This window comes from Clarias gariepinus, chromosome 26 (genome assembly GCF_024256425.1).
Source record: "Clarias gariepinus isolate MV-2021 ecotype Netherlands chromosome 26, CGAR_prim_01v2, whole genome shotgun sequence".
Classification (NCBI taxonomy): domain Eukaryota; kingdom Metazoa; phylum Chordata; class Actinopteri; order Siluriformes; family Clariidae; genus Clarias; species Clarias gariepinus.
Window position 1 is genome coordinate 23,052,501 of NC_071125.1, and position 21,452 is coordinate 23,073,952.

At 42.6% G+C, this 21,452-nt stretch overlaps 1 protein-coding gene across 1 annotated transcript in view; it reads left to right on the top strand.

Moving 5' to 3' along the window:
* zfhx4 (zinc finger homeobox 4) overlaps nucleotides 1-21,452 on the top strand; it is a 73,867-nt gene that overhangs the window by 35,492 nt on the left and 16,923 nt on the right. The gene's annotated exons all lie outside the window — the stretch shown is intronic.

A 21,452-nucleotide genomic window follows, 5' to 3' on the forward strand; every position in this document is an offset into this window, starting at 1 on the left:
AGATTACCCAGTTTCTGTCTTCCTGCCAAATTAATAAACGTGAATGTAAAAGTGTATTAATCAATAATAAGCTACACCGACGTGTCTGGAAGGGAAAGATGCGTCTGGCGCCCGCGCTGTTCCACGGCTGCCTGTGGCTGATGGCAGTAATTTGTGGCTGCGCTCCAGCACGAGGTCCTGGAGTAAGCAAGATTTTGGCCTGCGCAGAATTACAGCTGGGTGTTAAAGGCGTTTGTAGGGCCTGTGTGCGCGCGCATAACTCCTGACTTTAGCACTTTCTGATCATTATATATATACATTTATGTCTCCTTAAAGCAGCTCGGTGGTTCTGTACCAGCTCATTATAACGCCATTGTGGAATAAACGTCACTGCGCCGTCTACTTTATATATATATATATATATATATATATATATAATGTGGACGTGTAAGTAAATCCATTTACCGTTTTTTAATATTATTTTACAGCATAATTAAGGTAGGATGATATTATATTGCGCTCTCTAGCCTACAGAGAAACACGTCTTTATTTTATTGCGCTAAATACGATCTGTTCTTTAAATTCTTTATACCTAGAGCATAAATTCCATTAGAGAGATAGACGCAGATAAAGGGACCTTTGTTACGACTTGAAAAGGAGTCACGAAATCCCTTCACGTTCAAGAAATTGAGCTCATCTTCCTCTTTGTCTTCTCCTGATCATCGGATACCCGGTCCAGACAGTCTTCTAATTTCAGTCTGCGGCAGAGAGTGTGATAATGAATGTGATGTCTCCAGTCCCGCGTGCTAAATTAGCCAAACGAGAACAACTAGGCCAGAGCGCCGGCTCGCGCTCGGCTCCCCGGGTGTACGGTAATACAGTACTCTCGTCCCAAAGAGCGACCGTGAGCGCAGACGCCTTCCTCCGAAACCGACCTGGCCAGACCTCTCCCAGAGCGAGCGTAATTTCGCCCGGCCCGTGACCCACAAGACTCATCATTTACACAGGGTAAACATCATGGAGCTGAGAATTTGGGAAGGAGAGGCGGGGGCGATGTGGTTAAACATGTTTTTTTGAAGTGGAGTTCCCCATTTGTAAATCACAGTAATCTAAGCTCGGTGCATGTGGCCCCCGCGCACGCACTTTTTAACACAGATGTGCTATATAAAGTCCATTAAAGAAAGTAAGAAGAAGAAAAAACGTGTAAAACCAGAGCGTGCTGTTCCAAAAATGGCTTCGTTCTGACGCCTGGTGTGCCGTTGTGTCTGAGACCTCCTGACCCTTATAGCGGAGGTGTAATGTTTCTAATTAAAAAAAAAAAAAAAAATATATATATATATATATATATATATATAAAAAACAAAGTCTGGAGTATATAATTAGTAAGAATTAAAGCGTGTGATAAAGCAGAGTTGATGATTTTCCTATAACAGCGTGCTTCGTGTGTTTCGTTCCACAACGATTTATTGCATTTTAATTGCAGACGTACATTTAATGTTGTTCCTGTTCTCACTTGCATTACACCATCTATAAACACTCGTTCCTCCTCCCTAGTCTCTCTTTTTTCTTTTTTTTCTTTTAAAGAGATCACAATATGGAAAACAACAAAGACGGAACAACAACCCCCTGACACTGGAGACTCCTTCCATAGGTTACAGAAACTTAATTGAAACCATGATGAAACCAGTCGACATGTACAATTGGCTCACTTTGTTTCCATACCGACTATAACAGATGACAACGTATTATCCGATCTGCCGTTTATAGACAGCGACAGCACCGCGTGTCCGATCAGAATCGAACCAAGTAATGACCCTTAAAGTATAAATGCTTTCATCTGATTTACAGGGAACATTCAGTACTTGACTGTTCCTGTATAAATATTTCATCTACTCGCTCATGTTTGTTGAGAGGGTTTGGCGTGCAATCCTAAAAGACCGAGGAGAAGAATAAGAGATGTGTAATTGCACGGTGCGCGGAGGAACATAGCCATTTCTCTGGGCCTCCAGCTCAACTGTAAATTGTCCGATGGCTCAGCGAAGGGCTTTTTGCATCCCTTGGTCGCGTCTCCATTTTGCCATGTCTGTGCAAGTGGAGAGGAGATCTTAGGAAGGTAATTATTTCTGAGAGCCCCGTACATTACGCCCCCCCCCCCCCCACACACACACACACACGCCCCCTCCCATCCTCAGCTATCAGTGCCCCCCCCACCCCACTCCATATTAGAACAGTAGAAAGAAGAGGATGCCTTTGTTTGGCTCACGCTTATGCTTATAGACAATGGGCCGGGGCTGACTTTGGAGATGAACGAGTCTTTAAATGCTGCAGCTCTGAAAGCCTTTCATTTCTGAGTGATAATGCTTCAGGAGCTTTCCAAAACCGGGCCAATTTAGCAGCACCGGACTCAAGACCATTTTACATAGCAGCTGTAGGGCAGCAACACACATTAGAGGGGCAACGCGATGTGTTTCTCATCGGTGGGTTTGAGCAAGAGCGCGCATGGAGCGAATAGAGACTTCAAGCAAAGGAAAGGAAAAACCGAGACGCTGCGCGGACGATTCCTGCTGAGTTTTATTTACTCTAGCTACAACAACAACAACAAAAATGTATGTCGATATTTCTTTGAGCATACTGTATTGTTACACTTTTACCAACATCAAAGACCACAAATAATTTGACTACATCGAAGAAACAGTGAAACCACTCGATTCAAGTCGCTTTGTGACTTTGGTTTCCATAGCAACCGCGTGAATGCAGATTTTTACTTCCAGTCGCTGTAAACGTCTCCTCAGACAGTGTCGCAAAAAGTCCCTAATTTGCTTCTTCTTCTTCTGCTTCTTCTTCTTGTGCCGATTCTTTATTCGCTCATTTTTCTTTTCTTGCATTTCAATCCAGTGCCATGGATGTCATTTTAATGGCTTGGATTTTTTTCTTTTTTTTTCTTTTTTTTTTTTTTTTAAACCGAGGGGCCACACAGGCAATTACAGCAGTTACTTTTCAAGATTTCAAGTTCATCTCCCCAGACGGTGTTTTCCAGGGTTTGTAACTATAATTTGTGGCCATTACATATCCCGAAATGGGCATGCAGCCGAGTGTGAGATATGACATACGGCCAAATCGGTCTCATCATTCCGTTAGCCATGGGTGATGTACTAATGCAAGGGCATCCATTCTCCTTTGATTCCTCACACAAAGCGGGAGCAACGGTGACCGCTGTGATTAGAGGACGGCGCAGGGTTTCTGACTTTCTTCCCAAGCCCTATACGTCCCCACTGTTTTTACCTGAGGGCATTTTGCACCGAGCCACAAGCTACAAACACTCCGGCGAACGCTTTCTTGCTCATCCGAGCGTCTCGAGAGGATGGCGAGTTCGGGAACAGGAACGCAGGCGATGTATTCCAGTCGGCTTCCAGCCATTAATAATGTCCTCCTCAAAGGCCTAAACAAGTTTCTCGCTCTCTTTTTCTAGAAATAGGGCCATGGGAAAGTGGAAACGATTGGCATGAGCTCCGTGTGCCAAGACAGGCTTTGATTCCAGGGACGTAAGTTGTCCCGGGAGAGCCGTCTCCGGCCAACAGTTTATATTACTGTATCATTAAATGGAGACAATACCCAATAGTTGAATCATTTTTCATATCATAAGGTCAATTTTTTATTATTATTATTATTATATTTTTTTTAGCGCAAGAAGTCTGAGATGGCTCGGATTCAAGATTGAGTCATTTCTGAATAATCCTCCTGCTCAACTGTATTATAATTACTCTGTGGTTTTTGTGTGCAGAAAGTCCAAAATTATTTTTGAAAATGGCCAGCCTTAAACTATTTTTAAGGGAAAAAAAAAAAGAGAGAGGCATGTTTCAGGGCTGAGTCTTCGCTTTTTAGCCTGTTTTGCTTTTCAGCGAGATCCCACTTTTGGAGACGGCGCAAAAGCACAAAAGCTAAATTGTTACCTCATGTTTTCATAGTCTGTTTGTGCCCACTGACAGTTATAATTTGCAGAAATTGCAATGATTATCCACATTAACATACCTGACTGCAGCCATTTATGCTTATTTGTGATACAAAGCCCTCCTTTGGATCCTCAGGATGCTTTCCTTTGCATACTAATGCGTATTAATTCCACCCATGAAAAAGGTATTTGAGTATTTTTTTTCCCTTTTTCTCTCCCCTCCTCCCTCCCCTTCCGTCCGTGCCTTTGTAGTTGTTGAAGAGCAGGTAGCGAATTTCTAAAGCGGCTCTTTCAGACATGTGGGAACGTGATACCTTTAGAAGCGACTGCAGCTGCAGTGCAATGGCAGCCTCTATTTACGCATATTTAAAAAAAAGAAGAAGAAGAAAAAAAAAAAGGTATATCCTTTTTTTGTTCTGGGGGCGAACAATAACAATAAGCCGAGCTTAGCGAGTGAATAGTGGGCTGGTGACAAAAGGAGGATAGATGGTTTAAGGCGCAGATCACATGACCAGGGGAAGGTGTAAGCGCTTAATGGTGACGATTCGAAGCGGGTCGAGTGTTAAGAGTTGAGGAATTAGTAATAGCAGCAGTGCAGCAGCACTGATCTGGACTTAATTCAGACGAGCCGGAGTTTTAATTGTGCAGCGCCACCGGTGACACTAACCACGGCAGATAGTAAGTACAATGCTGACTGTCAGAGGACATTAAAAGAGACAAGATGTTGTCAAAGCGCGTCAGACACGAAGGCGGCGACGATTAAGCGATCGCCTGAAGCGCTACAAGTCCGGTGTTAGCAGTGTTAACACGGACGTGTGACGATGCGGACGGATTTCCGCTCGGACACCGCCGGCCGCTAGCGTGACGCGCGTGATGTGTGTGTATCCAACACCCCTGTCATTAGCTATCATCTCTCCCAGAGTGCAGAGCCCGAGTCCTATCACTGGCGATTAGGCTCGGGGGCCGCTGACGGCTGTGGCGTTCAGGTGTCAGGCTAAAGTTAGTGACCCCCTCTTCCACTGCTGTGCCTGCGAGTAATTAGTCCTGACTCTGGCCATCACACCAGCCTTTCTTCATCCCTCCCTCCCTCCCTCCGTTTCTCTCTCGTTCCCTCCCTCCTCCTCACCGAGGTTCACTCCACTGACCTTGCACTCGATGCACAGGGCCTCAGGAAGCATTATATATTTATTTCCTTACCTGCGTGTTTATTTTCTCTGCAAATGCACCAGGTTAAATTGCTCCAGCACCAGTCGGCTCTTTTTTTGTTTTTCATTTCACGTCGCTCCGTATGTTCTGCTTATCCTCGTGTCCATCAGAACAAAGTGTAGGATTGATAGCTGGTATTGATTATCCCTAGCCTCGCCTTATTGTTGCTAACCATTCGGAGCTTTTCAGCTTAACCCGGGTTCAGAGTTAATACAGCTGGGAATTCCGACTTAATACAGTCGTCATGTTCACTTAGTGCGTCTGTTTAAAGCGGTAAAAAAAAAAATAAAAAATCCCTTATCCTAAAATCCCTCGTGTTTCCTTACTCCTCGCGCGATTAAGATTTGTTGTGCTACACTAGATCGCTTTCCTAGCAACCGTTTGGAACCTAAACACCCCAGTGTAGTTTTTAGATCATAATTTCAAGTTTCGATTTGCAAACTAGACAATCACATGATAAAATTTTACCCCCATGAAAGAATAAGTCCTAGACGCTAGGCTAGTCAGGAGTCAGAAAAGCCCCAGTGAAATGAACAGCGGCTAATGCTAGCCACTGTAATAATTTAAATGGGTTTTAAAAGGGTAAAAAAAGAGGAATAGTGAAACTCATTCACCGCCTCCTGCTTTTGCTTTCGTGCTGCGCATTGTCGGGCGCCATTATGCAGACGTATTCGGAAGTTATCTGGGGAACTCGCTCGTGGCTAGTGCCGCATTTGAACTCTGCTAATGCATGCAAATGAAAAGAAGTCGGTCCTGTGCTGTTTTAAATAAAAGGCGAGCGCGATCAAGGCGGCATGGTGGTATCAGAGACATTCCCCAAGCAGGAGCTGATGATTCCTGCACGATTGCGGCGTCTCAGGCTGCATTAAAAAGGCGCGCGATTAGCCGTCCTTCCTCTGCGAGCCTCCATCTGGCCAGGAGTGGTTTTACTTCAGTCTGTTATTATGTCTGATCCGAATTAAGCGTGTCTCACACATACACATGGCAGACACTCGGGCGAGCTGACAACACGCCGTGTTAAACTCGGCGATTAGCGAAAGGGCTTGCCGATTATTATCCTGCTGTGTCTAGGTGCGCAGGAGGCATTTGCATAATGTATAGTGTAAAGAAACGTCCTCATTCAACACACACACACACACACTCACACTCGGCAGCGTTACAGCACCATCAAGAGCCCGTTTCTCATTCGTCCTTATTTCCCCGAGACCCACTTTAGCTCTCAACATCATAACCAAGCCTACCTGAAACGAGGGTTTCCCTCAGGGGTCTGCGGCGCTCATCTGTGAATAAGAGCGAGGTTAGAAAACACTGACATCATGTGTCTTTTAGCTTTATTATCCTTTACAGAGGAAGGAAAAAAAAAGAAAAAACACACAAAATGCTTTGCACTTTTACTCCACACCAACAACAAAGAACCATGTTATATTCTAGTGCTCGACCTGCCCACTTTTAATAATCCACTGAAACATCATGGTGGTGTTTTATCAAACCGTCTCAACCTGCGTATTTACCTTTGCGCTTGTTGTTGATTCAGTAACACCAGCACAGTTTATAAAGTGTGATACAAAAGATGCTTTTACAAGGGTAATTTTATTACCTGCCATTTTTAAAAAGTTAAAATAAAAAAAATAAAATAATGATTTATTTTTTTGATAAAACGTCAGCGCTGTTTCTTGCTATCCCCAGTGTAACAGCAGAGCTACAGCACACGAGCGACACTTCTCAGGCTAGCGTCTATTTTAGCGAAACTGTACAGCGTTACAAACCTTGTTATAAAATTTCTAATCTTGGAGAATTTTCCTCTGTTCTTCTTCTTCGACAGAGTTTGAAATCAGATGGTACACCTAAGAAGAGGAGGATCTAAGTAGAACCTGTTTTTTTCGAGGTTTGTGTAAAGCATAGCCAAGTCAGTTAGTTTTGAGAACCACAACGTTAAATCATCCAGTTAAGTTTTTCTCCAAATATCATCAACTGGGATCTTTTTTGTTTTTTAATTGTTATTTTAAGAAAATTTAATGAAAACTTAGTAGAGGTGGAAATATTAAACATATATCTCTAATCAAGAGTCTGGGATTTATTTTTTATATTTTTCAACCCTTAAGAAGCAAAATTTCTCCAAGAGTGAATATTCAGAGAGTCAGATTGTTAATGTTACAGCTTCTCTCTCGTCACTCACTCCAGATCGTCTCCTGCTGGTGGATGAGCTGCTGTATCTCAGTGGGTTCGAGCACTTGGTGTAGGATGTATTTTTCATTTAGGCATTTGGCAGACGCTCTTACTGTATCCAGAGCGACTTAGATTTTTATCTTATTACACATCTGAGCAGTTGAGGGTTAAGGGCCTTGCTCAAGGGCCCAATGGTGGCAACTTAGTGGTTGTGGGGTTTGAACCTGGGATCTTCCGAACCGTAGTCCAATGCCTTAACCACTGAGCTACCCCTGGCCCCCTATTTTATTGGACATTGAAGCATCTTTTCCACACAGGACCATTCATTGGTGTATTTATAACACATTGTTCACGAGTGTGGACCATGTCCTTAAATAAACTTTATAAGAAAGGTTAAAGACGTGTAAAACTTCAAGAAGAATCTGCCCTGCAATACGTTTGGGTAGAAGCATGAAGGAACTGAGAACGCCAATGTTCTTACCCAAATGGTTCAAATGGTTCTTTCTCAATCAGGTCACGGTTAAACACAGATCGTGTCGAGTCTGGTCTCGCCCTGATTGCATTACAATATACAGTATATATCGTACACATTTACACAAATCAACAGATTCTTCCTTTCCTCCCTAAACACTGGGACTTCCTGTGTGTGTGTGTCCTCCAGCCCTCGTGTCCCTGCCCCTGCAAAAGCCTATTACCGTGGTGTCTGTAGCTTGTCAGATCACAAGCTGGTATGGTAGAGGAGGAAATATTCCATCTGAGAGCTACACCGTCTCCATTAGGAGTGTCAGCTTAGGTGTTCGGGACCTGGACGTCAAACACCGGCGGCACCGCATACACTCTCTCTCTCTCGCCTGGTGTCGAAATTGTGCCCGGTTCGATAAAAGAAAACAGACGTTTTTTTGTGCAGGAAGCCTGTGAGCTCACAGCCAGCGCGACTCTCTCGTGGGTCAAGTGCATTTGCATTTTGATGGGATGTTACCGAGTAATTAATGCACCAGTCAGAATGCATTACCCTGGGACGGAATTGAAAGGTTCATTACCAAATCGCCTCGCACTTCAGAAATAGGTATTTCTCTGGGATTTCTGTCCCTCTCTTTTTTTTTCTTCTTCTCTTCATGTCCATGACCTGTTGTTATTTGCACTCCAGGTTGCCGTAGACGAATTACGGAATACAGAGAGACGGCGTTTAATAGCTCGGGAATTCGCTCGTGTTAATAAACGTACATCAAGGCCTCGCCACCCTGTCAGTTTAATCACCTCGCTGGTTTCTTAACAAGCCAATCTTCATCATCACATGCTTAATAAAACTAGAAAACCGCAAGGCTGCGTCGTTTACGCAGGACCTGAACGAGCAAACGGAGACGGCTGAATGTGTTCCTAAAGCTCCGGGGTTTACGGGGTCTGCTCGGTCGAGTCGGGTCGGGCCGGCCCAGCATGGCACAGAGGAAAATCTGAGAGCTTCAGGAGATTAAAGCCAGGAGAAATCAGGGGCCGTGTGAGCAATCATCATTTCACGAGAACATTCTTTCATCTTGCCTCTTTCCAGCCCAATGCTAACAGGGACTCATGTCACAACACCGCTGTTGCTTTTATCTTCCTATAATAACTCTGTACAAAAAACCAACCAGAAAGAGAGAGGAGGGCGGTGGGGAGGGATCCGAGAGAGGCCTGTTCTTTCTCTGCCATCACTGTTAATTTACACAAGGCCCCGGTCATGTTATTGGAGTGGCCTCTTTCTATATCATCGCCTTGTCACTGGAAGAAGTGTGGAAAAAAACCTGAAAAACATATTCCGCCTATGCGTGTAGTGAGTTTCACTTTTCACGTAATCTGCAAATGGATTTCCAAAGGTGCGCTCCAAACTTACGGTATTAGTATTAGTGTTATTATTCATCTGGTTTAAAGTCAAAGCTGGTAAATGGTTCTATACCAGGATGTGACACCAGGATTGTATTCTTCACTAAGAACCTTTTAAATATTCCATAATTTTTTCTACCCAGAAAAATTATAATGACACAAAGAAATATGAGGACCTTTTTAAAAAATTGTAATTTAGACATTCAGGAAGTAAATCAAAAACAAGCCTGAACAAAAGCACACTGACGAAGCCAAAACAAAATGCGGCGCTTGCGTGATTACTATCAGCACTTTTTTTTACTGTCATTCTCAAAGTCTGCTGAAGACTCCAACTGATGGATCGAGCAATAGATAAACACGTCAGCCCAGACTTCAGCCCTTGTGTCCGGCGATTAAATTCCCACTTAAAAAAGTTCCCAGGGACAAGCCGTTAGGTGTCTAATGGCCGAAATGATGGCAAGTAGTCCGTCTGCGAATGAGCCGGCAGTACCAGCGAGAACAGGAAGTAACCTCTTGTCCTGGTCCATCAGCAGATCATCAGCCGGTCTCACACACCAACAGGCCTGTGCTTTTTTGTTCTCCCGCAGGTTAATAGAAATGGAGGAGATGGGCCGGGGAAAAGCAATGCAATTTTCTGCTATTTAAGCTTGGTGAGATGGCACTCTTCAGGAAGCACTGGAGAAGTAAGAGGGTGTAATGGGCGTTTGGAAAGAAGGCAGAGCGCACCGACTTGGAGCTGGAGAAGATTCTCAAGATTTTAAGCATGCATGGGAAAAAAGAGGGAGATGGTGAAATAATCAGCGACCTGAAATTGAATCCTCTCTCTTTCTTTCTTTCATTCTCTCGCAGTCTGTCTCCCACATAAACACGCAGACGAGATAGACCCTGAGTTGTGGCTTTAATCTTTCTCGATACACACGAACACGCTATCTTCACAGGCTTCAGCCAAGAGAAAGCCGACGCAACCAGCGACACGGCGAACACACTTCAAACCGCTCGCACGCTGATAAGAACTGATGTTCCTTTAATTGCCTCAAAAAACAATGGCAAAGTTAATTACCTCGAAAAACGAGCCGGCTCCAAAAGACGGGCTTTGTACGCGTGCCATGTCTCCTCTAAGACAGACCCAGACTAGAGCTGTCTCTATAAAGTACGTCAAGTTGCATTATTTTAATTATCGCCTAATTCTGTTTGTGTCGAATTCTTTTATTTTTTCTTCTCGCAACTCGGGTTGTAAAACGCCGTACATCTATTTAATTCGTTAGCTCATGACGGCTGCCGCGTGAGGTCTCAATTCCGGCTCCCATGACGATTTCAGACAATAAGCTCCCTTTTAATAGTTAATCACCCTCTTTCTTTTTTTAATTAGCGTGAAAAGAAAGGTGCAGGAGATACAGTAGAGCAGGCTTTGTCCCGGGCATCGCTAGACAAGCTCCTGATGAGACGATAGATTAAGAGAGCTTATCGCTCCGGTTTGCGTTCGTTAAACACGTGCTTTAGTTTTCATTTTTCTAGAGCCGGTAAAGTGAGCAAGCCGTTCGGCATTATTCAGCCGGGCCGGCTGATCGAAGCCCGGCTCAATAGCACTAAACCAGCGCGTGCTCCGAAGATTTGTCTTACAAAACCTTGAAAACTGCTCTGAACGTCCATACATTGATTTTTGTTGGCAGGGATCTCCAGGGCTTTCATGTGGAGGCAGACTCCATGCAGAGGTGAGCAGAAGAGAGTAGAGGAGAGGGCTTCCCCCATCAGAGTGGATGCTGGGAAAAAAAAAAAGAAAAAAAAAATGACACAGGGGTTCCCTTTATCAGTGAAGCCACGGACAAAAGAATTAAAAGTGTTCGCGAGGCCACTGAAGCCTGGCCATGTCTTCGATTACGGATGCCTGCTGTCCTGGAATTGATGTTAGGACACGGAAAAAACACGCCGCGCTCGCCGATACCTATGCATCATCTTCTATCGGGCTCGTCACAGACCCCCTTTTTCCCGCCTCGCTGCTCATTTAAACCTAGAGGCGTTTAAGTTTCCTGCTGTTTCCCCAACAAAACTAATTAAGTCGGAAAAGCGAAGTGAGCGCGTTTGAAACCGAGCCTCTCCGTCGCTGCTGTCTGTGTAAAGCAGACGGTGTAATTGCAGTCGCAGGTAGTGATGAACATTAATGAACACCTTACACACACACACACACACACACTTAGAGGCAGGTGCGTTTTATGTGCCCCTCTTTTTTTTTTGTAAAGCAGCACTGTATCAGCATCTGGACAGATACACGCCACACTCCTCTGCTCGCTGCATCCCTCTGAAGTCTTCAGGAATTCCAGAATCTGAGTGAAGACTAATTACATATCTTGGGACTGGCTGGATTTATGTGTTCATATTGTTAGGTGGGCCGAGGAAGGGAGTGTGTAAAGGGAGTGCGTGTGTATGAGAGAGAGAGAGAGAGAGAGAGCAGAAAGCCAGACAGGCTGGCAGCTGCCAGCGTGTGTGCCACCTGCCATACATCTCTCTATTAGCATAATCATCTCTCCAGCAAATGGCAATAATAGTGTCACACACCTTTGTGTAATTGCTACTGTCATAATATATGCCAAAGGATTGTGTTGTGTGATTAGATGTTGGGGGGGGAAGAGGTCTCCGGCGTCACATTTACACTCGAGTGCCTTTATTCAGAGGTGCAGGGACAAACCAACCCCAGGACGAGGACACGTCTCTCTCTCTCTCTCTCTCTCTCTCGTTCTCTCTCGCAGTACCAGTGCCATCATCTCTCCGTAATTGTTCCGAATGCAAATCAGAAAGAGATTGTCTGTGTGTTAGTCCTAAATTAAACACACGCCCCGATTAAAGCCGTCATGACGTTTTTTTGCGATAGGGGTCATCCGGTGTCACGTGCGTTTATTCGCTTTTTACACCTCCGCAGTTGAACCCGAAGGGCCGATCTGATCTGTCGCTACTTTCAGACGTGTCTGTTCACCATTTCGGGAAGGAGTCTCCAGTGTCAGCGCAGAGTTAGCGCTGAGTTTCTTCTTTTTGTTCTTCGATAACATGACAAGCTGCGTTGAAGAAGAGAAACTCGGAAACAAATTAAAACGAGTTAGAGGCGTAGAGCAATAAATAAAAAATGGTGTTGTGTGTATGGTGTTGGCAAATTGCTGCGGTATAAGAGGAGTAAAGCTGTTCCAGATGTGCCGCTCCAGGAACGTAATCAACTCTGGGGTGTCCTGTTTGAAGGAAGCTTAAGGAATTAGAAAACTAACTATAGGAAATAAGTGATATAATGAAAAGACGACAGCGCTTGGCCGTGATGCAGCTTCATTTAGGATGTTGAATGTTTGTCCCATTAAAGCCATGACTGAATGTCAGAGACGAAGAGACGAAGAGATGGGAAATTGCCGGCTTTGGCTTTGCTAATGTTTTACATAATTAGCCCCACTCGCGTTTTCCTCAGAGGAACGGCTTAGGCAAGCAAATGAATAGGTAATGATTGTAGCGGCCGGAGGCGCTGCGGTCTGAGCGTGAGTGGCAGCCGCCGCGGCCGCTGTGACGAACGCCGGGTTTAATTGGGTTGGGCCGGGAGAGAGGGAAATGAAAGGGAGGGGGGATGAGAGAGGGGAGTGCAGGGGACGCTGCATAAACAAGAGACAGGAGTCTAATGGATTGCACGCTCGGAGCGACACAGGAATCTGGCCTGCATGTGCATGACACACGCGCATGTCGGACATGACGTCGTCTTCATTACATAGCGCTTAACAACCACAATTTAAATATATCAATTTTGCAATATGTAAATTTTGCTTTAGTTTGCATCAGCTCTGCATTTTTATTTATTCTTTGTTCCGCACCCTGCAGGTATTCAGACGTATCGACACGCCCGCTTTAAAAGGCCACTGGCCTCTGCTGGTCTCCGTGCACCGGAGGTGGCTGATCCATTCGGAGCAAATCCTCTCTAATCGCTGCGAGCAGGAGGAAAACACACTGCCTTTTTAAAAGCGCCCGTGTCTTAAGATGTCATTGATTAAATGTTAACTGATATACTCTAGTTGGCAATCTCGTTAGAGATTCCAGTAGCTAAGATAGACAGTTTAGAGACCTAGCTGATCAATAATACAGATAAAGATTTCATCCATCAATGAGCTCCCCAAAACAAAAGGTGTGTGTGTGTGTGTTACCTGATTAGGCCAACAGGGAGCTCGTTCTCACCTGCCGACACAGCACCGGACTTACTTTCTTTCTTTCTTTTTTTTTTTATGTTTTGCTTTTTTTATTTTTTATTTTAAGTCGATTTCCTACAAACACGGACGACGCGTAATTACCGAGCCGGACCGCTGTGCAGATAACGCGTCTTTGACTATCTCAGCTCGGATAAAGGTTAATCTCCTCGTCTCTGTCCTGCGAGATGGATCCCGGGCGTATATATTTATTTAAGGCAGAGACAGAGAGACCGTTAGCGAGGAAGAGTTAGACCCCGCTGCATACCAATGCCAGCACAAATGACCGAATCGATGGCGGAATGGCCACCGCTGTTTAAAAGTATCAATAAAACCTTGCCTTCTTTTACACTCAGTGGATAAGTGTTGCAGTTAAAAGTCCGCCGGATGTCTTAATTGAAAGTTAATTTTAAATCAATGAAGGGAGTCATTTAAATATCGATCCGGTCAAATGGCGGAGACGTCCCCCACCCTTTACCCCCCACCCCAACCCTCCTTCCATTACTCTCCTCTCTTTTTTTTTCTTTCTTTTTTTCTTTTTTTTTTGTAACAACTTTGTTAAAACGCAATCAATAAGCCACAATTGGTGTGTTGTAAATGGAAATAATTGACAGTCAGTGCCAAAGTGCCCATGAGGGGATTTCATTGTTTTGTTTTGTTTTTTTCTCCTAAGACGTATATCTTTTAAAACAAGCCATGTAGTAGATGTTAATTGCGTTACGTGTCCCAGCACTCGATGGAGAAATGTGATATTGATGCGCTTTAATAGGTAATAATCGATATAGCATGACTACTACAGGTCTCATTAATTTCTTATAAGTCCCTTTTTTTTTTTTTTGTCCAAGTTAAGCCGGCGCTTTATATATCTTTAAGCAGCTGGATGCGGTCCATCCGCACTTATTTCTGCTCCTCCATCCATGTTAGACAAATGAGGAGAAGACAAAGAGCGAGAGAAAGGCGGAGTGAGAACAGCGAACGTTGTCCGTGGCCGCTGCCTATCAGCTTAATCTTATTTATTTAAAGCATATGTCTGCTTGTACTCCTTTGTCAGGGTCTATTAGAGCCACGGAGAGCCATATGACATTGTTTACGCCGTAATGAAATAGACAATTTTTTTTTTTGTGCATGTTTTGATTGAGGTTGAAGCGCGTTTGCGTTTGTACACAGATGTCGAACAGAGTCGTGTCCTCCTAACCCCTCCGTGTTCCTCCTCTCCTCCTGAATCTCTCCCAGACGTTATAAACTCGTCCGTGAATTTGGTTTGATTCCGAGCCCAAGCGCTCTAATTACTTCTGGCTTGTAATTTTTTTTTTCTTTTCTTTTCACCCTCGTGTAAATTCAAATCAAAGCTGGTCTCAACTTAGACTGCATGAACTCGGCGAACTTTAGATGTGTGTGTGTGTGTGTGTGTGTGTGTGTGTGTGTGTGTAGGTTTCTCAGAGTAGCGGTTATGACCAAAACCACATCTACTGTCATGGCAGCTGTTGAAGTAGCTGTTATAACCACTGCAATGACCTGCAGGATTTTTACAAAACAAAACAAAACAAAACAAAAAAATACTTAAAACATTACAAAAAATAATACTTATTATATTGTTTGTACAGTTGAGTTTCTAAGCAGGAACTGAAATTAGACACTAAATATGTGCTGTTAATCGTGTGTGAGTCACCGTTCACGTCATAAAGTTGATTATTTTCTAATAACATCATGCCTTTGAAGTGTTTTATTCTTATTGTATCGCTGCAACAACAACAACAACAACAACTGTTGTCCCTTAGTTTTTTTTTACCTTAGCTTTACCTTATGTCACAAAGCAACGACACTGGAGACTCCTTCCATAAAACTCACCTTAATATAAGACCTTCTGACCAATCAGAACCAAGGATTCGACAGCATTATCATCTATATGTTATACAAATTCAGGACACTAATTAAGCAAATATCACAAGCTGGGAACGACTTTGCAATCAAAATAAATCACACATTAGTGTTAAAAATATTTGAACTCAATATCCCGGAGTAATATAAAATGCATTTAGCCGAGGATTCTTATACGAAATATATAAAATGATGCAAGTGTCGTGTAACTTCCCCGACTTCAAACTGTTCGACGAAGCTATAAAAAAAAAAAAAAACAGCAGTATGAAATATTAGACATGTCTAGAGTGATGTACAACACCGTACGCTGTTTCAGGACGACTGACGAGACCGCGCGACAATCGCGCATGACGATATGATGAAACAAATATCCAGAATGCCTCGATATATATAAGTGAATATAAATATATATATATATATATATATATATATATATATATACTGTACTGTATATGGCTATATTCGGAAAGCGGTGATTAGAATAGAATAGTCTTAAAATGACTATACTGAGATAATTACAGTATGATTTAATAACATGTTGCTTTTTTTTGTTCGCCGTATAAAACAAACCGCACGTTTCAGCATGAGGTCTGTATTAGTCAGGTTTACATCGTATCGCTGGAGGGAAAAGAATTTTTTTTTTAATTTAAAACAAAATATAAAGAAGAAAAGGACCAGATATTTAAGTGTAATAAACATACTTATAATTAAATATACAGTTATATTTATTGGTTTAATAAAGACATAAGAGATAAATAGATACTTTATTGATCCTAAAGGAATTTTCCAACGTCCATTAGCGAGAATTGTAATTAAAATAACATAATGATAACAAATAATTGTTTTAGGTTTACAATGGAACAAATTTATATAAAAAAAATATATAATAATAATAATATTAAAAAAAAAAAAAAAAAAAAAAAATATATATATATATATATATATATATATATATATATATATATATAAAAGAGCACTTTAATTTACTCCAGAAAACGTCTGGAATGTCATCGAGAGGAAGATGGAGGAAACAAATCATCATGCAAAGCTGAGCTGTTGGTTTTTTGCAAAAATAAAACAACAACAACAACAAAACAAAGTGGTGTAAAGTTACCCAACAGCAATGTGACAAACTGGTGGAAAGCTGTAACTTCACATCTGAGTTATTATTCCACCAAATACTGCGTGATGTTCGGTTATTTTAAAGTGTTGTGATGATGTCATTCCCTTTATTAAATATACACTCTAAATACCAATAGTTATATTTTGAATTTAGGAGAAATATTGTCAGCAATACACAAAAAAATCAAACAAAATCGTTCATCTCACCAGTAAGAAATAAAAAAACAAAAAAACTTGATTATTTTGCCGTGCTCTCTTATTTGTTTTTCCAGAGTGGTTTATATAAAAATTAAGACTGGAGTCCACATGGTACAGCAGCCGGCAGATTTGTGTGTAGCATTACATTATTATTGAATATATATATATATATATATACGAAACATCCTGCTCTTAGAGTAAAGGTGAGTTTCTGACAGCTGTGTATAGCTCACATGAGTGTGTGTGTATGGTGTGTGTGTGCGCGTCCACACCGGGCTGCTGGGTTCTCGGTTCCCAGAGCAGGTCTACAGATGGGTGACAGATAGGTCTTATTTGTCTGATAGAGCCGAGCAGGGAAATGGAGCTACAGCTGGTTACTTCATTAGGTCGTCCCATTGATTGAACCCTCGGCTGAAGTGATGCTGCAGCCTCCTCCGATAACTGCTGGTAATAGAACAAAATGAATTCTTATCACAGAGATTGGAAAGGCCATTAACCCTGGCCTCCAGTGCTTTTTAGAAGTCACAGACAGGAAGCCAAGCAGTGAGCAGGAGACGGAGTACGGGGAAAGAAATAGAAACAGGGAGGAGAGAAGGATAAAAAAAGAAAGAGAGAGAGAAAGAAAGAAAGAAAGCCATGTGCTCTGCTGGAGTCGGGGTCACGTTGGCGGCCGTGTGTGAAATTTCCAGGCCTTTTGGCTCCTGTGCAGATGAAACAGCTACCCAGGGCAGATGTTTATAATCATGTCTTGAATAAATATTGGACGGAGAATAATAAAAGACGAGGAATGGAGGGAGGAAAGGAAGGGAGGAGGGAGCAGGAATCTGTTTAAATTATTTTCAAATAGTGCAGCGAGTCGGCCTGCACCGCCACTGCCCGACAAAACACAAGCGCTGTCTGACATCCGGGTGTGTGTGTGTGTGTGTGTGTGTGTTGAGATACAGGATTGTGTCGTGATAACGTACAGTTTTAAATACACTCTCTTTACAGGCGACCTACGTCCACGTTTCAGATTAAAAAAATATACATATATATTGGTTTAAACATGAAAGATCCAGAAATAAAGCTCGCTGGAACTGAATTCACCTTGGAAAATAATTAGATCTCTTTTTTTTTCAACATTCATGTGTTAATCCATTTAATACAGTGTCGTATGTTAGAAAGAGTCGTCTTCCACATTTCTCAGTCAAAAGGGAATGAAAAACAGGCGCTCGGTGTGTGTTACCTGAACGCATTCGTTTAATTCATTCAGCAAGTTTCATGAAGAACATAAAAATAAAGGGAAAGAAAATCAGCACTCTTGTTTTTCTTTCCTTTTTCGTTCTAAACACACATGTATATATATATATATATATATATAAGATCACTTTACCTTCACTTTACCTGTTTTCACCTTGTTCATTATTACTACGTATTACATGATGTATTTATTAGATAATAAAGTTATGAACCGTATAGAAATATGTCTGAATATATAGATCGATATATATATAAGGTAAGTTAGATTTTCTTTAATGCCTTTAAAGTCTCACGGATTCCATGAAACCAAGGAAAATACAATCTCTCATTCAGGTTATTAATTTATAAAAGCAGCAGTTTTAAAAATTAAATATTATACCAGAGACGGATGGAAACTTTTTTTTAAAGGATTAAATAGATTTTTTTGAGAGTTTATATATAAATATATATATTTTTAAAGTGATTTTTAAAAAAACAAAAATAATAATATAGTAATTGTTAAAACGCAGCACGGTGATGACTTTTAAAGAATGTGTAACGTGGGCGAGGGCGAGCTGTGCTGAGAAACACATGGCTTTAATCTTTATTACATGTGCTCAGAAATGACAGGTGGAAAATGAAATAATAGTTCCAGATGCATCATCTTTTTTGATGATGAGAGGACAGTGAGTGTGTCTCTGTGTGTGTGTGTGTGTGTGTGTGTGTATGTGTGTGTGTGTGTGTGTGTGTGTGTGTGTGTGTGTGTGTGTGTGAGAGAGAGACCTCACATGGCAATAATTGCCGATTCGTGCGAGTGCTGATCCGAGCGTTTTGCTCACAAGTTTGTTTTGACGTGATTCTTTAATAAGTTAAAAAAAACAAATATTGACAGCAACAAAATGGCATCTGCATCTTTTTTTTGTTGTTTTTTTGTGCTTCTCTTCTCAGTAAGACATTTTCATAACAGTTATTATTCTAAACCTCTAGCAGAGCGCGTCCTCGTAACCTTCGGTAGTTCAGTCTTTAAAGTCGAAGCCAGATGGGCTCAATATGTGTCCCAGAGCGCCATGACGTCATGCGTCCTCTCAGCGTGCGAGGAAGACTCCGGCTTTGTACTCACGCTGATTCACCCCAAACCCCCGGCCCAGAGGGCTGGTAATTCTGCCGTGTGTTTGTCTAGGCCAGACTACAGAGGACTTATGACCACTTGAACTCTACAATAAGATACCATCATTATACTTTCACTTTTGTTTAAGTGTGGCACTCCGGATTTCTCCAGACGAGCTCTGGAGAGCGCTTATTATCGCTGCTTCCATGCTATAAGGCTGAGTAATGTTTTTACAAGTGGCTTGTTTATCATAAAATTGAACAAAGTACAAGAAATTCTTTTTCTTTTTCGGGACAAAAAAAAAAGACTTCCTGGAATCAGGGTTTGATTCGGTTTCAGAGAAAAGTCTCATCATTACGCTTTTCTGCAAAAGCCATGTAATGTAGGATAACGCACAGCTGCTTGGACACCTCCTTAGTAATTCCTGCTGCTTCTGATAATGTGTGTGTGTGTGTGTGTGTGTGTGTGTGTGTGTGCGTCCACTCCCAGGCTTTAGTAGCAGCAGCAGCAGCAGTAACACGAAGACCGAGCTCGCTCTCCGCGTTGATGTTTAGTATTTTAGACATGGTACATTAACGGCATCTGGTTAAGATCTAAATGCTTGTTAAATACGGCGAAATTTGGAAAAAGAGAAGGAGGAGAAGGGGAGGGGGGGAAGGCATTTGGGAGAGGGGTGTGTTGGGGGGGGGGGGGTGGAGTGGTGCAGCAACAAGGCAGTAAAGGTTATTATCCTGAAAGTATTACAACTGGCCCCTGACAAAGTGGTGCGCGGTGTAGGGTTTCAAAGATTCCTTTAAAACACAGAGGGCCAAATGAAAACCACGAGGGGAAAGAATGTGACATCACAAGGGGCCACAGGGGCGCAGGCCTGACAGAAGTGTGGGCCGAGAATTAGTCTCCGCGCCTCGGCGGGACGGGGACATTCGAGAAATTATAACTCGTAAACACGCTGGAAAACAAACGCCTTCGCTCGGAGTGGTGCGTCGGAAATACGCTTATATTGACATTGAAAAGCGCAGAACATACTTTTAATTGGTAATTACAGGTGGGACTTTTAGGACATGGCAGGATTTTTACTTTTTTTTTTCCAAAACATAGAATGAAAATAAATATGCAAATTTATTTGCATGTAAGTTATTTTAGTGTGTTTTCATCACAACTTATGATAGTGAAACTGAAAAGAATGAGGCTTGATACTGTACAATAATAATAATAATAATAATAATAATAATAATAATAAAGAGCATGGAGATGAATCAGACAATAACAAGTAAGGAAAAGACAATAAAGTAGAAGAAGAATCTGTTATTAGTAGATTATTATTATTATTATCTGTAGTAATAATGCGAATATATTTTAATACAGAATAAGCAGACTGTCAATAATCCCGAAGAAGAACAGGCCGTACCGAACCGCGCCACTCAGCCGAGGTCGTACATTAACAAAGCTGATCGGTTTGAAAGCCACCGTGTTGTGTTTCCACTGCTGTTTTCGCCCTGTTGTCTCCTTTACCAGTCGGATAATGACCAGAGTAAGGCGTTATGGCACCCATGGGGAGGGAGAGAGGGAACAGCGTGGCCTCCCTGGCCGTCATTAAGCTCTCACAGCACGAAAAAACAGCGTGCTTTAATGATATGAAAAGTCAGCAGGCTCGCACCGAGGACGCTCTACATACCCTACATACGTACATCTATAACCTTTTTTTTAATATATACATAATAAAGAGTAGCTGAGCCAAAGAGAGAGAGAGAGAGAGAGAGAGAGAGTCTGTGGTGCACGTTTGGTGTGAGAGGTGTTTATGGTGTCCAATGGGTTGAAGCAAGGAGGCGGTAAAATTGTCCATAGCTCTAATGTTTGACAGGTAAAAGACTTTGCTGCAGGCAAACACACACACACACACACGCACTCACACACACACACACCTCTGTAACACATGCAGATTACTCAAACTATCGCCAGGGTCACGCACAGGGCAGACACACACCGCCATGATGTATAGGAGAGCACGTCTGGGAATTTTCTCTCGCCCTCGAACGGCAGCATACCAGAGACGCTGCAGAACACCCGTGTGTAAGGAACGAGGGGGAAAAAGATGGAGAAGAAGAGACAGACAGGGACAGAGACAGAGAGAAAAAACTCATCTGATGAGACCCAGATGATAGGTCTTTTCTCTTTGCTTTTTTTTCTTTTTTTCTTTTCCTTTTTATAATTTGCTCCTTTACTTTAATGCATTCTAAAATTGTGATGCCCCCTCGAGGCCGAGGCACTAGCACTTTGACACTTCATTTCCCAGCCTGGGGAGGAACGGGTCAGTAAATCCGAGAACGTCACACGCCTCGGACCAGCCAGGGGGGGGGGGGGGGCAAGGGGGTGAGACGGAGAGATAAGCAAAAGGAGGAGGAGGAGGACGAAGGGGTGGGGTCAGGAGGAGGCGCTTTAAGCATGCTGCTTGGCCTTGAGTGTCCATTATTGTGTTTTTTTTAACCAATTATTTATTTACCCTGGTCATGGTCAGAGGTCTGTCCGGACGTCCTGTCGTCTGTCCCGCTGAAGTCTGAGTGAATAAAAC